The sequence below is a fragment of the Solanum pennellii genome, chromosome 8 (assembly GCF_001406875.1).
Source record: "Solanum pennellii chromosome 8, SPENNV200".
Classification (NCBI taxonomy): domain Eukaryota; kingdom Viridiplantae; phylum Streptophyta; class Magnoliopsida; order Solanales; family Solanaceae; genus Solanum; species Solanum pennellii.
This window is the reverse complement of record NC_028644.1, coordinates 37278058-37285637: the sequence shown is the minus strand read 5'-3', so window position 1 is coordinate 37285637 and position 7580 is coordinate 37278058.

The following is a 7580-nucleotide window of genomic DNA, read 5'->3' as shown; positions in this document are numbered from 1 at the left end:
TTATTCATGAGATCCATAAATGTCGTCGGGCCATTAGTGAGACCAAAGGACATTAATAAGAATTTATGGTGAACATATCTTGTTTGAAATGCCATTTTTGGTATATCCTCACCTCTCACACTAAGTTGGTGAACACCCCGATCTCAATAATCTTAGAAAAGTAGCTTACCCCTTAGAGTTGATCAAACAAGTCGTCAATCTTAGAGAGAGGATACTTATTCTTAATAGTGACTTTATTGAGTTGGCGATAATCAATAAACATTCTAAGGAACCCATCCTTCTTCTTCACAAACAAAATTGGAGTACCCCATGGAGAAATACTAGGTATATTGAAGCCTTTGTCTAGTAAGTCCTTGAGTTGAGCCTTCAACTCTTTCAATCCGACCGGATCCATCCGATAAGGAGAAATTGAAATGGGGTTGGTATCCAGTAGCAAGTCAATACCGAAATTCATTTCCCGTATAGGAGGGATTCTTGGAAGATCATTAGGAAAGACCTCCGGAAATTCACTTACTAAGGGGACTAACTCAATGGAAGGATTTTTAGTGTCTTAATCTTTGACTCTTACAATGTGATGTAGACACCTGATTGAGATCATTTTGCAAGCCTTGAGACAAGAGATAATACAACCTCTATGAATAAAATTTACCCCCTTTCACTCTAAGACGGGTTCATTTGGAAAGTTGAACTTGATTGTTCTACAATCGGTGGAAGCAAAACAATCATGCAATCAATCCTTCCCCAAAATAACATCAAAATCAACCATATCAAGTTCTACTAATTCAACATGACACACTCTATTGGGCAACATTATAGGATAATTTCTATATACCCTCCTTGCAACTACTAACTCACCTACCAGGTAGTTACCATGAAAGGTTCAATATGAATATCGGGAAAATGTCAAACTTTCTAGCTATAAAGGGAGTAAAAGAGATATTATAGCACCCAGATCAAGTAAAGCATATACATCAATAGAGAATACTTGCAACATACGGGTCACCACATAGGGAGAACTCTCTTGTTCACCCCTAGAGCACAGTGCATAAAAGTGATTCTTCTTTGGAGGATCCACATTAGAACCACTAGCTTGATTTTTCCCGCTACATTTGTCTTTCCCCTTCAAATTAGGGCAATCCCTAACCTTGTGGACACTATTGAAACACCCAAAGCAATTGTCTATCCCAACAAGGTAATCACCATAGTGCTTCTTGACACAGTTTCCACAACTTGGGTCTTTCTTGGTGAGCTAGTACCTCCTCCCTTTTGAGACTTAGGGTTAGACACCCTATCATAACGAGCCTCGGGAAATTTGGTAGTAACTTGATTAGAAAACCTCTTCGTGAACCTAGGCTTGTCTTGAATGTCTAGCCTACCCTTTGAATAACCACCTTCGTAAGACTTGGCCTTCTTGTACTCCCTACTCTATCTCCTTAACGTTGTTTCCTCCACTTGTTGAGCATGAAGCATGAGATGAGAGATATTCATATTATCATGAAGCATAGCCGAACGACATTCTTCCTCCAAGTCATCAGACACTCCCGTAAGAAAACAATTCATCTCATTCCTTGGGTTTGAAACCAAGTATGGATCATACTTGGATAATTTAGTAAATTTCAAGGAATTGTCAAGTACACTCATACCTCCGTGACGAAGGTTGATGAATTCTTCAACCTTAGATTACCGCATCTCTCTAGGAAACAACCTATCAAGACAAGCTTTCTTGAAGATCTCCCAAGTCACCGGACAACCTCATAGTGCCCTATTATACCTCCATTGCACATACCAAGTTTGGGCCAGATCTTTAAGTTGATAAGCCGGTAACTCGACCTTATCAATTGAGGTCACACCTATAGCATAGAGAATCTTATAGACCTCATCGAGGAAATATTAGAGGTCCTCATCCGACTTTGACTTAAAGAACATAGGTGGATTCATTCTAGCAAAGTCTCTCAAATGTGAGGACATAGTGTAAGCATGTTGAGGCACTCGGGGTCCAACCACCCTATTCACTTGGGCCGTCATAGATTGAACTTGTGAATTAAAGGCATTAGCTTGAGAGGTCATTGATTGATCAAAAGTCAGGAAGGTTGCCCTTATATCCCCATCGATCATCGGTGAAGGAACATCCAAAATTTGATCACCCATAGCAACTTCTTCAAGTGGAGGCACTTGGTTGTCTTGTGGAGGCACTTGATAGTCATTAGCTACAAAATTATCCATTTATTCTTCGTCCCTTATAAAAGATGCTCTTCTAGTAATCATACCTAAAACCACAATACAAGGTTTAGGTGAAAGCACATAACTGGACTCTAGAGGCACGACATAGGAATACAAGAAGATGAGAGTTTCTAAGCATCATATAGTCTCTCACTCATAAGTGTGGTGCGCTTCACAATTATGAACAAGAATCTACTTAGACGTGTGATATACTGTGGTTTCACAGTATTTTTAATGATTTTTCCTTAAGTTTTATGTGTGTCCAAAAGCCTTTTTGTATTGATTTTTATCTAAGTTTCTCCTTATTTGAAGGAAATCTGTCCAAAGATGAACACGGAAGTTTTTGAGCGAAGAAATGCAGAAGATACCACATACAGAGCTTATGACGGCCCGTTGAGCTTGTGACGGTACGTAGGTGGGATCGTAGTAAAGTTGCTGAAGGAAGATGGGGAAGTCTGACCTAAGTGTGGGATTACAGAATTCCATGACGAACCGTCATAGCCACGACGGTCCGTCTTGCTGGTTCGTCACAATAATCATAGAGTAGTCCCAGTACCCAAATTCCAAGAAGTTTAAGTATTATGGAACGGAGATCCTCGATGGACCGTCGTGCTTGGAACGGTCCTTCATACCCGTTCGTCGAGGGTAATGAAGAGAGCAGAAGAAGAATTTGTGAAGTATGGGACGACGGAGGCCATGACGGACCGTCGTGACCATGACGGTCCGTCATGAGGTCCGTCACCCAGCCGCGTTTTGACATATTTTCAGTAATTAGAATCCTTCTTTTATTAGGCTTTGTTTTTATTATAAATAGTTCGAAAAACCTCATTTTTTGGGTTAGAATCTTTGTTAGTAGACTCTTTGATATTAGACTTTTCGATTGTTAGACTGTTGGAGAATCTATAGTTCTCTAGTTCAAGTATTGAAGGATTAATTTCAGCAATTGTTACACTTTTTCTGGAATTGATTGTTGGTGATTTTGGTGATTAATCAAGTGAATTTCTGGATTTTATTCTTTCTCATCAAAGTTAGTGCATCAATTCTTATATTAAATATATGAATATTGTGATTATGACTATGGGTAACTAAACTCCATTACTAGGGTTGTGGGAACCATGGGTGATAATGAGGTAAAATCTAACTAAAATAACAATTCTAGAATAGTGTCTTGCATGTATTGATAATTTTTTCGTTTAGAAGTCTTTTTAACGGATGGCCAACGTTAGAACTCGCCTTAATGCTACTTGCCGGACCAAGGAGGTAGATAATAGGAAAAGAATTATCAACATAGATTTAGTGTATACTATCTAATAGGATAGTGTCGATTCGTATGAGGTAATAACTTAGTCAAATGTCGAATACAATGCTTAATATGAGGTAAAGGTAAGGGTTAGTATAGCAACACACGTAGCCCGACGAAGGTGCGGAGTGAAATTTTTTTGATGTCAGACCAAGGATTTAGAAATACATAACTTATTACTTTCCATGCAAGATACTAGGAAAGAATTGTTATATTTAGAATTATCAAGTTAGGAACTGTGGGGAACACTTAAACCCTAGTTACTTTTATTAATTGATTAAACTCCAAGATTTGAATCTATTAGTTGTTTACTTTAATTTAGTTAGTTGTTTTCATTAATTTAGAAATAAAAACACCCCTTTTAGTGTCTTTTGTTTTCTAAGGAAATAATTGACTAAATAATAGTAATAATAGAATAAAGTTAAGTCTGAACTATTTTCCTCGTGGGAACGATCCCAACCTCATTAGTTGGGTTCTTTACTTGATACGACCGCTTTACTTCCTATTTGAGAAGTAAGTTTGAGCGTATCAAATTTTGGCGCCGCTGCCGGGGAAAGTACCTTTTAGATTAACTTAAACTTATTACTAAAGTTTAGTCAATATTTTCTTAATGTTACTTTTTTTTATTGTTTTTTATTCTTGCAGAACTATCTTCCTTGTATGCCAAATACACGGAGAGGAAGAGAACTCTGGTTTCCCTACGACCACGAATTAGAGCGTACACTACCCAATATGAATCGAAACTTGGATATTAGCGATGATGATCCAAACCAGAACATCTCAGCTACAGTTGATGTTCAAGGTCAGTTATTACCCGATGATCCGGGTGAAAATCGACAAAGGGAACAAAATCCCGCTCCACTTCGTCAAGAATACTACAGAGGCTATGATAATATTGCAAAGTCTGATAGGCCACTTGTCTTGCCCCCTCTACCACAAGGACACACCTTTGTGGTAACTAGTAGTCTGATGCAAATGCTCACTGCTCGAGGTTTGTTTTCAGGGCTACCTTCTAAGGACCCACATGACCATATAGCTAAGGTAAGGGCAGTGTCTAAAAGCTGTGTAGGGAGTCCTGATCTGGATTTGGATGTAATAGGGCTAAGAGTATTTCCTCTCTCATTGACGGGAGAGGCTTCCATTTGGTTCATTAAGCTCCCTTATAACTCAATTTTTCACTTGGAACCAACTAAGGGACGTTTTCTTAGCACGTTACTACCCGGTGTCCAAGAAACTAAATCACAAAGACAGAGTGAACAACTTTGTGGCACTACCAGGAGAGTCAGTTAGCAGTTCTTGGGATAGATTCACTTCATTTTTGAGAAGTGTCTCCAATCACCGCATAGATGATGATTCACTAAAGGAATACTTCTATCAGGGACAGGATGATAATAATAAAGCGGTATTGGATACTATAGCAGGTGGTTCTTACGTGGAGTGTCCTTATGCCGAGATTGTCGAAAAGTTAGAGAAAATCTCTCGAAATAATAAAGGTTGGAGTACTAGGAAGTCAGATACTGGAAGAAATACCTTCGCAGTGCAATCCACACACAACCCAACCACAGATGAGATTCGTGAAGAGATGGCTCAGATGAGAACTGAGATTGGGTTGGTATTAAAACATGTCACTGGGGGTGCAGAAGATAAATGCAGTTAACTACTTGTCTAAACCACCACCACCAAATAATGAATGCTACTATGAGAAGAATTCATATGCGGTAAATAAGCATACGGGGGGTTTCCGATCGAGAATTCCTATGCGGTAAATAAGCAGACGGGGGGTTTCCGACCGAGTGCCCAAGGCTCAAATCAGGAGAATTGGCGCCAAGGTCAAGGAAACCAAGGTTGGATCTATGATAACAATAACTGTGAGGGTCATTATGTCCGAGATGGAAACTACAACCGCGATAACAACTTCAACAGGGGTAACTATGGTAACAGAAAGGACAGGAATGGGCCCTATGTCCCTCTTCAAAATTGTGAAGTTACAACTACGGATGGTGGAGATAGTATGGCGCGAGTTGAGGATATGTTGCAAAAAATGATGAGGAGGTTCGATGCTAGTGATGAGCACAGTAAAGAGATAAGGAGTTATTTAGCGGGTATTGGGCAGAAAGTCGATACACATGCTATATCGATTAAGCATCTTGAGTTGCAAATGGCCCAATTATCTGCGACTGTGAACACACGGCAATCGGGCACTCTTTCTAGCAACACTATCCAAAATCCAAAAAATGATGGACACTGTATGGAAATTACTACTCGGGGTGGTAAGCACACCATTGACCCACCTATGTCATCTAATGAGGAAAAGGTGATAAAAGATAATGATAAAGTGATAGAGGTTAGTGGTGAAGTAGAAGATAACACTGGAAAAGATGTTGAAGTGCCTACAAAGGTAACTCCCATGACTAGACCACCACCACCCTTTCCTCAAAGATTAGTGAAAAAGACCGAGGGTGGTAAATATCGGCGTTTTATAACAATGTTGAAGCAGCTTTCTATCAATGTCCCTTTGGTAGAAGCTCTAGAACAAATGCCTAGTTATGCCAAGTTTATGAAAGATCTGGTTACAAAGAAAAGATCGGTCACTTTTGAGGATGATGATAGAATGCAGCATTGTAGTGCTATTGCTACAAGATCTCTAGTACAAAAGAAACAACATTCGGGTGCGTTCACTATTCCTTGTACAATCGGGTCATTAAATTTTGCGAAAGCATTATGTGATTTGGGGGCAAGCATAAATCTCATGCCCCTCTCGATTTACAAGAAGTTGGGTTTGGCTGATCCAAAGCCCACTGCGATGCGGCTACTGATGGCCGATCGAACAGTAAAAAGGACTATAGGGATACTATACAATGTGCTAGTAAAAGTGGAGTCATTCATATTTCTGGCAGATTTTGTTATTCTTGATTGTGAAGTCGATTTTGAAGTGCCTATTATTCTTGGGAGGCCATTCCTTTCTACGGGTAGAGCCTTAGTTGATATGGAAAGGGGGCAGATGAAATTTTGGTTGAACAATGAAGAAGCGACCATCAACATTTGTAGGTCCATGAGGCAGAGTGGTGAGCTCCTATCGGTATCTGCTATATCCTACAAAGAAAAGATGAAGAAGTACCATGACCTAAAAATTGAAAAATGAGAGTTTATGGTTGGGGATTTGGTACTTTTATACAATTCGTCGTGCTTGTTTCTGGGCAAGCTCAAGTCCAAATGGACTGGACCTTACTTGGTTACCCAACTATTCCCTCATGGAGCAGTTGAGTTGGAAAACAAGGAGGGTCTGCGGTTTAAGGTGAATGGACAATGAATAAAATTTATTTCGCGCATGGTGAATCAGCGAATGAAGTGATCGAGGCATACCATCTTGATGAAGTCTGAGTAATCAAGTGTCTTAAGTCGTGCCGCGACGTTAAATCAGGCGCTGGTTGGGAGGCAACCCAATATTTATAGTTTTCTTTCTAGTAATGGTAGCATTTTCTACTAATGGGTTTTAAATTTGCAGGCACATCACCCGGAAATTCTGCAGAAAATCACTCTGTAACAGTCACTGACGGATACATCGACGGATCGTCACGCATGCGACGGACCGTCGCATGAATTTGTCGTGCCAGGAATGTATTTTATTTATTTTCAAAATTAGCGCACACGCGACTGAACCTATGACAGACCATCGCACCTGCGATGGACCGTTGTCAGGGGCTCGTTGCGTCATTAACCAGCACACCCGACGCGACCCGACTGGGAAAATTTAAAAATTTTCAACATTTAAAAAAAAACCACCCCTTCATTTAATCCATTTCCTTCCCTCTTTCTCCCATTTACCTCCCTTTCAAACTTCCAACATCCTACTTCTCTTCTCTATCAACTGATCACTTCCCCAAATCCCCAATTTTGAAAATCTCCTTTCTGCTGGTTGGAGTCTGCTGCTGTGGTTCTGCTCTTGATAACCAAGTGCCTCACTTACTTGGTTTTGAATTATTATTAGCCTATTTATTTTTGGTGGATCTTCATTCTTTGATCCAATTTTATCTGACCTAGGTTGAGAATCCTCGAATTG